Source organism: Neofelis nebulosa, chromosome 11, assembly GCF_028018385.1.
Source record: "Neofelis nebulosa isolate mNeoNeb1 chromosome 11, mNeoNeb1.pri, whole genome shotgun sequence".
Classification (NCBI taxonomy): domain Eukaryota; kingdom Metazoa; phylum Chordata; class Mammalia; order Carnivora; family Felidae; genus Neofelis; species Neofelis nebulosa.
The window spans coordinates 66,707,265-66,721,306 of record NC_080792.1 but is presented as its reverse complement, the minus strand read 5'-3'; positions in this window follow the sequence as shown (position 1 = coordinate 66,721,306).

The window sequence follows — 14,042 nt, the reverse complement described above, 5'->3', positions numbered from 1 at the left end:
CTTTCTGCCCCTAACCCACTCACATCTCTGTCTTTCTCAAAAATAAATAAACATTAAAAAAATTAAAACATAAATAAAAGACCCCCTTTCATTATCCCATAAAGTTTCCTGTGCCTCTTCCCAGTTAATTCCCACCACCACCATACTTGTCCCAGCCCCACACAACTGCTGATCTCCTATCACCGTATATTAATTTTGCCTATTTCAGAACTTCAGATAAAGGGAATTATATAGTATGTACTTATGAAAACTCTGACTTTACCTCAGCATAATTATTTTGAGATTCATCTATGTCCCCAAATGTATTAATAGTTCTTTTTTTTTCTTCTGAGTAATATTATCTTGCATAGATATGCCACAGCTTGTTCATCCATTCACTGTTGATGGACATTTAGGTTGTTTTCAGTTTTAGCCTATTACAAATACAGCTGCTATGAACATATATGTTTGGAAATATATTTCCCTTCCTCTTAGATCCTAATTAAGATAGAATGACTGAATCATATAGGCCTATGTTTATAAGAAACTGTCAGCTGCTTCCACAGTGGTGGTACTGTTTCACTCCCACCAGCAGTATATGAGAGTTCCAGTTGTCCTGTATCCTTGTCAACACTTGTTAGTGTCAGTATTCTATTTTAGCTATTCTAATGGTTGTATAGGGATATCTCATTGCAGTTTTCATTTGTATTTCTTTGATGACTAATGATTCTGAATGTTTCTTCAGTGCTTATTGCCCATGTGTGTGTCTTCATTTGTGAAGTGTTTATTCAAATCTTGCCCACTTTAAAATTGGATTATCTTTTTATTACTGATTTGCAGGTGCTATTTTTTTTATTTTGTTTAATGTTTATTTATTTTTGACAGAGAGAGAGAGAGAGAGAGAGACAGAGCATGAGTGTGGGGAGGGGCAGAGAGAGAGGGAGACACAAAATCTGAAGCAGGCTCCAGGCTCTGAGCTGTCAGCACAGAGCCCGACATGGGGCTCAAACTCACAGACCATGAGATCATGACCTGAGCCTAAGTCGGTCGCCTAACCGACTGAGCCACCCAGGTGCCCCGATTTGCAGGTGTTCTTAAATATATTCTGGTTACAAGTTTAGTGTCAGATAGGTTCACTGCAAATACTTTTTCTCAGACAAAGGCTTGATTTTCATTTTCTTAATGATGTCTTTTGAGAAATAAATGTTTGTAATTTTAATAAATTTCAATGTATCAATTTTTTATATTTCATGCTTTTTTGTTTCTCTCCAAGAAGTCTTTGCCTACTTATTCCAAAGTCATGAGTATATTCTCCTCTGTTTCTTCTAGAAACTTTACAGTTTTTGGGTGCCTGGGTGGCTCACTCAGTTAAGAGTCTGACTTCAACTCAAGTCATGATCTCTCAGTCCGTGAGTTTGAGCTCCACCTCGCGCTCTATGTGGACAGCTCAGAGCCTGGAGCCTGCTTTGGATTCTGTGTCTCCCTCTCTCTCTGCCCCTCCCCTGCTTGCACTCTGTCTCCCCCCCCCCTCTCAAAAGTAAATAAATATTTTAAAAATTAAAAACAAAAAAAGAAACTTTATAGTTTCCATGTTATGTTTAAGACTATGATCTATCTGGGGTCATCTGGGTGGCTCAGTCAGTTAAGCATCTGACCTCAAGGTTCATGAGTTCAAACCCTGCATTGGGCTTTGTGCTGACAGTTCAGAGCCTGGAGCCTGCTTCGGATTCTGTGTCTCCCTATCTCTCTGCCTCTCCCCTGCTTACACTCTGTCTCTCCCTCTCAAAAATAAATAAACATTAAAAAAAAAGACTATGATCTATCTTGAATTAATTTTTGTGTATAGTATTAGGTAGAGGTCAAGGTTCATTCTGTTTCTCTCCTTCAGCTTGTCCAATATGCTAGTGTCATTTGTTTTGAAAAATTTTGGTTTTCCCAATTGAGTTGCCATGACACCATTAATGAAAAGTAAATTCTGTTCTGAAATGACTATGTGTTGCTGGATACCAATTCAAAACTTAGTGGCTTAAAACATCAGTTTAGTCATTTGATTATCATGAATTCTATGGGTCAGAAATTCAGGAGGGCTCAGTTGGGTAGTTCCTGTGATTTAGGCAGAGAATGTCTAGAGTTGGAGCAGCTGGCTGGACATCTCTCTTTCCATGAAGTCTCAGGGCTTTTTTTTTTCCATTTTTTTTTCTTTCTAAGGGCTCCTCCTCCTCCTCCTCTTCCTTCTTTTTCTTAGAGAAAGAGCACGAGTGGGGCAGAAGAGCCGAGGGAGAGAGAGAGAGGAGACAGAGAGAGAATCTTAAGCAGGTTCCACACTCAGCACGAGACTGACATGGAGCTTGATCCCATGACCTGATCGTGACCTGATCCCATGACTTGATCGTGACCTGAGCCAAAATCAAGAATCGGTATGTTCAATCCACTGAGCCAGCCAGGCCCCCTCTCATCTTAGGGCTTCTTTATATCATCTCTGCAGATGAGGCAGCCTGGCAATCAATCTCTGCAGGTGGCCTAGCCTGACAGTTGGCTCTGCAGGTGGCCTAGCCTGGACCCTGAAGCATGGAGGCCTCAAGGCTGTAAGCACTAGTGCTCTAGCACCAGGGCAGCTCCAGATGCTGCCTTTTCTGTTCTGACCCAGCCTCACAAGTTGGGAGGCATCACTTCTGTTGTGATCTACTGTTTCTAAAATATCTTTTTTTTTTTTACAATGTTTTTAAATGTTTATTTATTTGAAAGAGAGAGAGAGAGAGTGCAAGTGGGGGAGGAGCAGAGAAAGAGGGAGACACAGAATCCGAAGCAGGCTCCAGGCTCCAAGGTACCAGCACAGAGCCCGATGCGGGGCTCAAACTCACAAACTGAGATCATGACCTGAACCGAAGTCATTGCTTACCGGACTGAGCCGCTCAGATGCCCCTGTAATCCACTGTTTCTAAGACAGTATAAGACCACTTACATTCAAGGGGGACCATTAAGGGTCTAGAAGCACATGTGGGATGGAAGACATTGTTGTGGTCATCTTTGAAAACTACAATCGGTAAAACCTCATCCTGTTTTGGGGTCAATCTTTTACTTCTCTGTTCTGCAGACTGGATAATCTATATTGATCGATTTCTGGCCGGCAGTGTGGGGGTAGACTGTAGCAGATGGCAGGGACACTCCTCCATTGGGATGAGTTACGACAGAGGCCTGCAGGACAAGGGCAGGGTGGTGGAGAGGAGTGGATCATCCAATGTGTGGTCAGGAACGACTGCAACAGGCATGGTGGGAGAGGAAGGGTGGGAGACAGTGTCCATGTGGATACCAATGTGCCTCTGAGACATCATGCCGAGTGCATGAGTCTGGACCCCAGCAGGGGAGTGTTCCGGGAGCCGAGGGCCACAGGGTGGGTGGATGATGGGGTCAGGGACAGAGGAGGACAGCTAGGGCGGCAGGCGGCCTGGAGGGCCTATGCGCAGTGCTGAAACCCCAGCCTGTGGCTGCACTGCTCTGACTCAGGAAGAAACCCCACACAAGCGTGTTTGAGTTGGCCAGCATTCACGTGGAGGATGGCAGAGCTAAATGCAGCTGTCTCAGGCTCCAGGGGAGGCACTGAGTGAGAGGGTGCATTCCGTGCTGGCGGCCGCGTGCTCGATGACCGCTGAGGACAGGCCTGGGGCTGTCCTGGCTGGCCAGGGAGAGGACCCCAGGCTGTGTTTGGCTGGCTATCTCTAAGGCATTGACACCTCTGGGGCCCACAGAGTCTCCAACCATCTCAGTGTTTTTCTTGCGTGGACGACCCCCATTCCCAACTCATAGATCCAAGGGGAATCCCTAAGAAAACACTGTTGACCAAAGATCAAGCAGCTGTAACCCCACCCCGAAGTGGCTGCACTGCCTTCAGCAAATGTCCCAGCATCTTGGGTCTCATCTGTGGGTAAGGGGCAGGGACTGGGGACCACCACGGCCCCTCCTCCTCAGCCTGTCTCCTCGGCTCCACCATTTCCCCTTCTTTCCTCAGGCTAAATGGCATCCCACCTCAGGGCCTTTGCCCATCCTTTTCTCGTGGAAGCTGGCTCCTCCTTGCTGCCATCTCAGCCTGCTGGCCTTGCTGGATGGACTGCTCGGCCTGGGCACCACGTGCATCTCTCTCCAGCACAGGTGGTTCTTTAATTTATGTGTTAGCGTCCCTCTCACATGAATCAAACCCCTGAGAGCCGTCCCCTGGCCCGTCTTGTTCACATGCTTCCCTGTGACATGTAACAGGCACAGTGCACGGAACTGATGAGAGAGGGAAGCGACCTGTCTCCTACAGACCCCGGCCCAAGGGTGCCTTTTGATTTTTGTTTTTGTTTGCTGCAGCACAGGCAGGTGAGGAGAAGTCACTGAGGAGTGCTCCCCATAGGAAAGGTGCCTGTGAAGGAGGCTGTGGACCCCAAGCTCGGGTGAGGGCTGGAACTCCTGGGCCCTTGTCCCAGAACTCCAGCCCCCTAGGCTGGCTGTCCCCCATTCCAACGGCAGCATGTGGAAGCCTCATAGGTATTGCACACTGGATGGACCCTTGAGGTACCATACCTGCTCCTGCCCTGGGCTTCCCGTATGACCTGAGACAACACTGCCCACCAGTTGCTCAAATAAAAATCTCCAGATCACATCATTTGTCCCTCTCCCTCATTCTCCACATCTGTCAGCAAGTCCTAAACATACTCAAATTTTGCTGTCCTCGCTCCATTACCACCTGTATTAGCTGGCTCAGGCTGCTGTGACAAATACCACGGACTTGGCAGCTTAAACCACATAATGTACTTCCTTACAGTTCTGGGGGGGGAGGGGTACAAGTCTGAGATCCACTGTGGGCAGGGCTGGTTTCTCCGGAGGCCTCTGTCCTTGGCCAGCAGACAGATGTCATCTCCTTGTGTCCTCACACGGTGGTCCCCCTGTGAGTGTATGTGTCCTAATGTCCTCTTCTTATCCAGTCATGTTGGATTAGGGCCCACTCAGATGACCTCATTTAATCTTAAAGACCTTATCTCTAAACACAGTCACATTCAGAGGTGCTGGGGTTAGGGGTTCAGCATATGAACTTTGGGGGACACAGTTCAGCCCATCACAACACCCAACTCCACTCTGATCTTTACTACCTCAACTTGAGCCTTGGGCACTCCATTCTGCAGTGGAGACCCTTGAGAATTGCACCTTTAGGTAACAGGTCCCACCCCTCACCAAGCACACAGGCCCACATGAGAAGCCCGAGCCCACTCTCCCATGCCTGCCTTGCTTTCTCCCTTCACCCTGGGGGGTCTGGCCAACAGACCTCATCACCTTCCGTCAAACACACTAAGCTCAGTCCAACCCCTCAGGGCCTCCCCTCTACCTGGAGTCAAGTATGAGTGCCACCTGGGCCTTCTCACACAACCCCTGGTCGCGTGCCTGTATATACATATAATATATCTATTGAGATAATTCACATACCATGCAATTCACCCATTTAAAGAGTGCCATTCAAAAGTTTGTAGTATAGAAGCTCCTGGCTGGCTCAGTCAGTAGAGCATGCAACTCGATCTCAGGGTCCTGAGTTCAAGACCTACCTTGGGTGTAGAGCTTACTCAAAAAAAAAAAAGTGCACAAAAGTTTGTACTATACTCAGAATTGCGCAACCATCCCCACAATCAAATTCAAACTTGTTATTGAAATGTAATTTGCATACCACAGAATCCCCCCTCATCCAGTGTGTAATTCAGTGTATTTTCATTCACAATGTCATTCACAATGTCACAATTTCATTCACAATGTCACGCATCCATCACCACTCTCTAACGCTAGAACATTTCCATCACCCAGAAAGAACTCCCCTCACATTTGCTCCTTGTTGCCCTCCCCTGGCCCCCAGGAACCACTGATATACTTTCTGTGTCTTTGGATTTGCCTATTCTGGACATTTCATATAAATGGACTCAGACAATAGGTGGCCTTCTGTGCCTGGCTTATTTCGCTTAGCATGATGTTTCAAGATTCGTCCCTGTGGTAGCGCGTGTCAGAACTTCATTCCTTTTTATGGCCAGATAATATTCCACTGTGTGGATGGGCCACGTTTGGTTATCTGTCCATGGATAGACACTCAAGTTCTTTCCACTTGTTGTCTGTCATGAATATAAACACTTGTGTACAAATCTTTGTGAGGACATGTTTTCGTCTCTGTTGGGTAGCTAACAGGGAGTTATTGGATCCTAAGGTCATAAGGTCCTGTGTTTTTCTGATTGCCTCGATTTATTATCCATTTCTCCCATCTAGGATGAAGGATACAGGAGGGGAGGGGCTGTGTCCACTGTGTGGGGGCGAGCATCATGCCCAGAGCTGCCAGGAGTGGGCTGGAGCCACGTAGGCCTCAGTCCTACCCCGGTGCCACCAACATCCTGTTTCCTGCAGCTCCTGCTTCCCTCCCGATTCCATAAGGCCTCCTTCTCCTGCTCCCTCTTCTTTGACCCCCTGCATTTCTGCCAGGAGCAGTTTATTGAGTCCAGGTGGGAACTAAACTGTCCCAGAGAACAGAAATGTTGACCTGTGGGCTCTCCCGGGGTCTCACCGAGGCCCCAGTTCTGTTGTCACAGATGTCCCAGAGATTTTTTGGAAGGAGGCAGGGCAGACAAGATAGAGACAGACCTGCCCCTTAGGGCCCAGTGCACCCTAACCTACCATCAAGGGTCTTTGTGCTAAGTTGCCACCTATGCGCAGGACTTCAGCTTTTCTAGAACGTCTGAATGGGCCACCACCCAGAAGATGAGCACCACTCACACTTGTCTTTTAGGTGAGAACCCACTTGGTGACTCCCTGCATCAGAGAGCTATAAGACTGGGGTTCGGGGTCTGAGTCTGGAGTCCTGGGCTGTGATCTGGGATCTGGGGCCAGGGAGTGGGGTCAGGGTCTGGGGTTGTGGACTAGAGGCTGGATCTTGGGCTGGGTCTGGGGTTGAGGTCTGGACTCTGGAGTCTAAAGCTGGGCCTGGGGTCTGGGTCTAGGTCTGGAGTCTGGGTCTAGGTCTAGGGGCTGGGCCTGGAGTCTGCAGTCTGGGGGCTGGGTCTGGGGGCTGGGTCTGGAGGCTGGGTCTGGGTCTGGGGTCTGCAGTCTGGGGCCTGGGACAGGGGGCTGGGGCTAGTTCTGGGGCATCTAGGCCAAGCCGAGGTAGGTCAGAGCTCCTCTCCTGATACCCAGCTCAGGACAGCCAGTTGTGTATGCTGTCCATGACCCCTCAAATGGGCACAACCCTGCTGCACTGGGCTTCTGAGACTGGGGTTGGAAGTGTGTCTGCAAAGCAGGCTGCAGCCCGTGAGGGAAGCTTCAGTTCTATAGACACTAGCCGCCATTATAGACATGCAAGGACATCTTCGTGTGTGCTTATTGGAAAGATCCTGAGATTCACCCTTTGAACACATTGAGTTTTTTTGAGGGTGGTGGTGGTGGTGGTAAAATATGCATAACAAAATTGACCATTTTAACCATTTTAAGTGTCCAGTTCAGTGGCATGAAGCACATTCACATTGTGTGCAATCTTCACCACCATCCATCTCCAGAACTTTTTCATCTTTCCAAACAGAAACTCTGCTCCCCTTAAACAACTCTCTCCCCTAGTTGCTGGCGACCTTCATTCCACCCTCTGCCTCTATGACTCTGACTACTGCAGGTACTTCGTATAAGTGGAATCATACAATATTTGTCCTTTTATGTCTGGCTTACTTCACTTAGCATGATGTCCTCCAGGTTCATCCATGTTGTAGCAGGTGTCAGGATTTCCTGCCTTTTTTAAGGCTGAATAATATTCCATGGTATGTACATACCACGTTTATCCATTCATCCTTGAACTGCACCATTGAAGTCCTTGAACATATCCTGACTGAGGACCCATGTGAGCCTGGCGCTGAGTGGGTTTCTGGGGAAGCACCCCAGACAGAAATTCTGCCCTTCACGGAGCTTATTCTCTAAGTGGGGAAGAACATAAATAATCAAGATAAAGTGCGTAGGTTCTGCAGTGTGTAGTGAGGTCAGAAGAGCTATGGAGAGCAATAGGAGGAAGGCAGCTCGAGGGGAGGTGGCTGGTGGGGGGGCTGTGGAGAGCACAGGGCAGAGGCTTGGGGTGGGGCAGGTGTCACACACTGCATCCCAGGGAGGGGACAGGTGTGGTGGTGGTGGTGGGGGGGTTGTCTAAGGGCTGTGAAGGGGGTGAGAGCTCCAGTTTTCATCCTGGCTGAACCACTGGAGCATTTTGAGGAGAGAAAAGGATGTGTCCTTAGTTCTTAGCAGAATGTTACTCAGGCTTTAAAAAGAAGGAAACTGACGCAAGCTACAGTATGAATAAACCTTGAAGACATTATGTTAAATGAAAGAAGCCAGACACAAAAGGATATATACTGTAAGATTCCACATACATGAATGAGGTCCCTAGAATGTCAAATGCGTAGAGACAGAAAGGAGAATGGTGGTTCCCATGGGGCCGGGGAAGGAAATGGGACCCAGTGTTTAATGGGAACAGAGTGTCAGTTGGGGATCACAGAAAGTTCTGGAGATGGATGGTTGGGATGGCTGTAGAACAATCTGAATGTGCTTCATGCCACTGAGCTGGACACTTAAAAGTAGTTAAAATGGCAGGGCACCTGGCTGGCGCAGTTGGTGGAGCCTCCAACTCTTGATCTCAGGGTGGTGAGTTCGATCCCTACGTTGGGTGTAGAGATTATCTAAAAAATAAGAGCTTTTAAAAAAAGCAATTAAAATGGCACGCTTTGTTATGTACATTTTACTGCAATTAAAAAATTAAATAATAAAAAACAATTCAATGGGGGATATAGTTTCAGTTATGCAAGACGATTAAGCTCTAGAGGTCTGCTGTGCCTATAGTTAATGCCGAAAAAAAAATTATTAAGAGGATAGATTTTAGGATAAGTGTTCTTACCACAGTAAAAAAAAAACAAACAAAAAAACCCCCAAGAAGTTGCAGGCCTGTGGGCATAGTGTGCTGCCATGTGTATGAAAAAGGTAGTAGGAGAAAATATGTGCATACACACATGTGCTTGTACATGCGTCAAGTACCCTGGAAGGGTACCAAGAAGTTGCCCCATCAGTGGGCGACAGGAAGGGTGTTGGTGAACAGGCGGGAGAGGCAGGCAGAATTCTCTATGTCTGCATCTTTTTACACTTCTGGAATTTTGAATATTGAGACTCTGTCGCCTACTGGAAAAAAGTTAAAAAGTAGATTGCTGAAGGGAGGCCAAGAGGAGGAAAACAGGCAAAGCCCCGGGACCAGGCTGCCCTGCCCCACCCCACTGCGGGGAGCTTGCCTGGCAAGGAGGAGTCGGGTGGCCCTGGAGGAAAACCGGCTTCTTATGCAGACACAGCAACCCTGCCCCGCGTGCAATTCTCCGGATGAAAACTTGAAGCTCCTGTTCTGTCAGGAGCTGAGTAATGGTGACGAGTGTCTGCATACCAAGCCAGGTCAGCGGGGAAGGAGGCGATTTTGTTTTTCTCCCCCTACTGCTAACCTTGCAAGTCTTTCGCTCAGAAGTCCGGCAGTGTGGTCGGCCTGGCCCCAGTGGCTAGACCAAAGAGACCAAACATATTTGCTTAGGCTGTGGAATTCTGAGCAGGAGGCAGGGCAGGAAGAACTCTGGCGTTCCCCAAGGCGATGCTCAAACCCAGAGCACAGACTCCCAGCAGAAAGCTGCATCTGGACCTCTACCGGGCAAGAATCTTACATAGGGAAGGATTAGCCACAGCGGAAAGAGTGAAATGGAATAAGCAGAAAAAGCCAAGGTTTGTGGAAAGGCAATTAAAATCTACTTAGTGTAAAGTCAGGGATGTTAGCACAGACACATCTTTTAAGAAAACCCAAAAAACCAGAGTTCATTTTATTCAGAATTGTATTCCAGCAGCCCAAGACGTCAGGCACTTAATTAAAGAAAAATAATAAGACATATAATAAGGCTTCTATTTTTATTTTTACATTTCAGAAAACTTCCAAATAAGCTATTACAAAGCTGGTTTGAGGTTTGAGAATCAGAAGAAAATCCAGTATTCAAATTAAGGAGACATTTTACAGTATCCAGCAGATGAACAGACCTCCAGTAGCAAAATGAAGGAAAGATACATTTTCCTAGACTGAGTTCCCCCCAAAATAGAAATTTCTCATGCTTTCTCACCAAAATTCCAGCTGCCCCTGATGCTTCGAGAAGACAGGTCCTAATGAAAAATAAGGATATTCTCTGGGGAGAGAGGCACCAGCATTGAGCAAAGTTAGCCTCTACATGGAAAGAATAAAATCCTTTTGGGACATGCAAACACCGTCTGCACCCTTATAACTACCACAGTGCAGGGCTGTCCCCGAACAGGAGGGCAGGAGGGACAGGATAGCACAGTCCTTCTTGGCCACGAGTGGCCGCCGAGCCCTTGGGATGTGGCTGGTCCTGATGTAGATGGGCTGTGAGAATAACACAGCCAAGCTTGTGAGCAAAAGAAGTCAGGTTACCTCATTAATCATTCGCTTATATTGACTACATGTTGAAATGATATTCTGGCTACACGAAATTAAAAAATATTAAAACTGGGGGTGCTTAGTCAGTTGAGAATCTGACTCTTGATCTCAACTCAGGTCTTGATCTCAGGGTTGTGAGTTCAAGCCCCGTGTTGGGCTCCACACTGGGCAAGAAGCCTATTTAGAAAAAAAAAAAAAAAAAAAGATTCATCTTACCTGTTTCTTGTTATTTTTTTAATGTGGTTCTTAGACAATTTAAAATTATACATGTGCCTGGATTCTATTTCTACTGGTATAGAAAATTAAGGAACATTTGGAGATTCAGTATATGACAAAGGCAGGGGAAAGACGGACTTGTTAAAAGCAAATGACACCATGGGGTGCCTGGGTGGCTTAGTCGGTTAAGTGTCTGACTCTTGGTTTTGGCTCAGGTCATGATCTCAGGTCCTGATCTCACAGTTTTGTGAGTTTGAGCCTCTCATCTGGCTCTGTGCTGGCAGTGTGGAGCCTGCTTGGGATTCTCTCTCTCTTCTCTCTCTGCCCCTCCCTGCTTACCTGTCTCTGTCTCTTTGAAAATAAATAAACTTAAAAAAAATAAACTTAATAAAAATAAACTTAAAAAAAATTTTTTAAGCAAATAACACTAAAGTCATTTATTTATTTTAAGTTTCTTTTTGAGAGAGAGTGCAAGTGGGGGAGGGGCAGAGAGAGAGAGAGGGGAACAGAGGATCTGAAGCAGGCTCTGCACAGACAGCAGAGAGTCCAATGGGAGGCTTGAACCCATGAACTGTGAGATCATGACCTGAGCCAAAGTCTCACGCTCAACCAACTGAGCCATCTGGGCGCCCCTAAAGCCGTTTAGGAAAAGGCAAAATTGGATGCATACCTCATACCTTCACAAAATTAAATTGCAAACAGCGCAAAGTTCTAAACATAACAATGAAACCATACAGAGAGGATGGGGGGAAACATGGCTGGATTCCTTTGCAGACAGACTCGAAACACCATGCAATAAACAAACGATTAAAATTCAATGACGTGGGGGCGGCTGGGTCGCTCAGTTGGTTGAGACTGACTTCAGCTCAGGTCATCATCTCACAGTCTGTGAGTTTGGGCCTTGCGTCAGGCTCTGTGCTGACAGCTCAGCTCTGTGCTGGAGCCTTCTTCAGATTCTGTGTCTCCCTCTCTCTGTGCCCCTCTCCTGCTCACGCTTTTTCTCTCTCAAAAATAAATAAACATTAAAAAAAAATTCAATGACGTGGAAAAAAAAAAAAAACAAAAAACAACAACGCTGCCCCGTGTTGAAAGTTGGCAAAGGTAGAGATGGATGAAACATAACAAATGGAGAGTACCTTCAGGTTATGTGCCAATATCCCTAGTATATAAAGAACTCTTAATAATCAAGGGTGGGGACAGATAGGAACATGGGCAAAAGATAGACAACACGCAACATGCAATATAAACATGGTCTTAAATGCACAAAGAGATGCTCAAATTCATTTACAAAGACGAAAGTGCTCATTGACCCACCCTGAGATGGCTCAGCTGACACGACAGCTCCCTGTGGGGTAGATGCACCTCACAAGCGCAGGCTGCAAATTTCTCTGTGCCAAGGGGAATCCGGGGTATCTAATGGGACCGCACATGCCTTTACCCTTGGATCTACAATCCTGCTTCTGGGAATTTGCCCTGAAGATACACCTCCAACAGTGTGAAATGCATGGGAACAAATATAGTCATTACTGGCCATTGCAACTATGGGAATAATCTGGAACCATAGAGCAGCAGCCACGCAGGGGAATGTCTTGGGGTAGGGTGACCTCCTGGTCCATAAGAAGTAGGTCCAGACTACATTGACAAGCATAATTAATATGCTATCTTTTGTTGAGAAAGAAAAATAAGACCACATGTGAAGATATCTATCTCCTGATATATGCAGAAGAAACCATATCTATCGCTCTGATTTTAAACCTTGCTAATGTTTGCTATAGTCGTAAATAACATTCAGTCAAGAACAATGGATAGGGTACCCTAAAATTGAATACAAACGGAAAGCCAAACCCAACCATATTTCAAATGATTAAGAAAACGACAGAGATGAAAACAAAAAACTCAATTAATTTCTAAACACAGACTCAGCCTAAAGACAAGAAGAGATTCAGACCAAGCTTTGTAGGTTTGCCATTTGCGGTGGTGGGTATAGCAATTCTAGAACTGTCTTGTGTGTTCAGAGGACAAACTAGATAAGAAAAACAGGGATTCTGTCAGAAGTTGGGGAGGTGGTGCAGATGTGGTCTGGTGGACGCAAGGAGGAATCCGCAGTGTTAGGGTGGGGCTAGAAGTGACAGCGTGAACTCATGGTGCTATTCATTATACTTCTTTCTAGCACCCAGATGACACCCTGGTGAAAATGAGCACACCTAGCTCCTAGACTTGGTGTTGAAGAAACATTCTGCTCTAAAGGAACCCAGGAGAAGTGGTGGAATCCAGGGCTAGGGCAGTGAAAGTGTAAGCTGGATTTGGAGCAGATTGTAGTGGCAGAGAGCAAGGAAGTGCTCAAAAAGGATGGGGACATGTTGGAGGACGCAGGAGCCAGGCTGACAGCATCAGTATAAGCAATGACAGTAACGGATTATAACTTCCTGAATAAAGCAAAAACCTGCAAGCCCATATCGCAACAGACAAATGAGACCGGGAACCAACAATTCTTCCTTGCAGTAGAATGTCAACCAATAAATGGAGAACAAGAGAAGGAGTTTAAAGACCATTATCCTGCAATCACTGTAGTAATAATTGACTCAGGCAAGAATTGCCAATAGGTGCTAGAAAATGGTTGGGGGAGAGGTCCCAGGGAGATGTTTACTTAGCCTCAGAGTTTCTCCCATTGGCTCCTTTATCACTGGCACAGGCGAGAACACCTGGCAGGCATCACCTTTGCCCGGAGTGTTCTGGGCCTTTGGAAAGGGACTCGGTGTCACTCATAATGTGTGGCCATGAACATCTGACCTGGAAGAAATGGTCAGACATACCAAGCAAGGGACATGCTGCAGAACAGGTGGCCTGTGCTCACAGATGCTAAGGTCAGGGACACAGTAGCCAAGGGGTCACTCCAAACGCCTGACAGCAAAATTCAGGGCATGGTCCTGGTCGGGAGAAAATAGCTAGAGAGAATATTATTGGTACAACTAGTGGAATTTGAATATGAACTATGTATCCATAACAGTGTTGCATCAATGTTAAATTTCCTGAATCAAATACTTAACAAAACCACAATGAGATATCACATCACACCTGTTAGACTGCTGCTACCAAAAAATACTAGAAATAACAAGTGTTGCTGAGGATGTGAGGAAGAGGGAACCCTTCTGCACTGTTGGTGAGAATGTAAATTGGTTCAGCTTTATGGAAAACAGCATGGGAATTTCTCAAAAAATTAAAATAGAACTACCATAGGATCCAACAAGCCCACTTTTGGGTATTTATCTGAAGAAAATGAAAACACTAACTTGAAGAGTTATCTACACCATTATGTTCATTGCAGTGCTATTTACAATATCCAAGG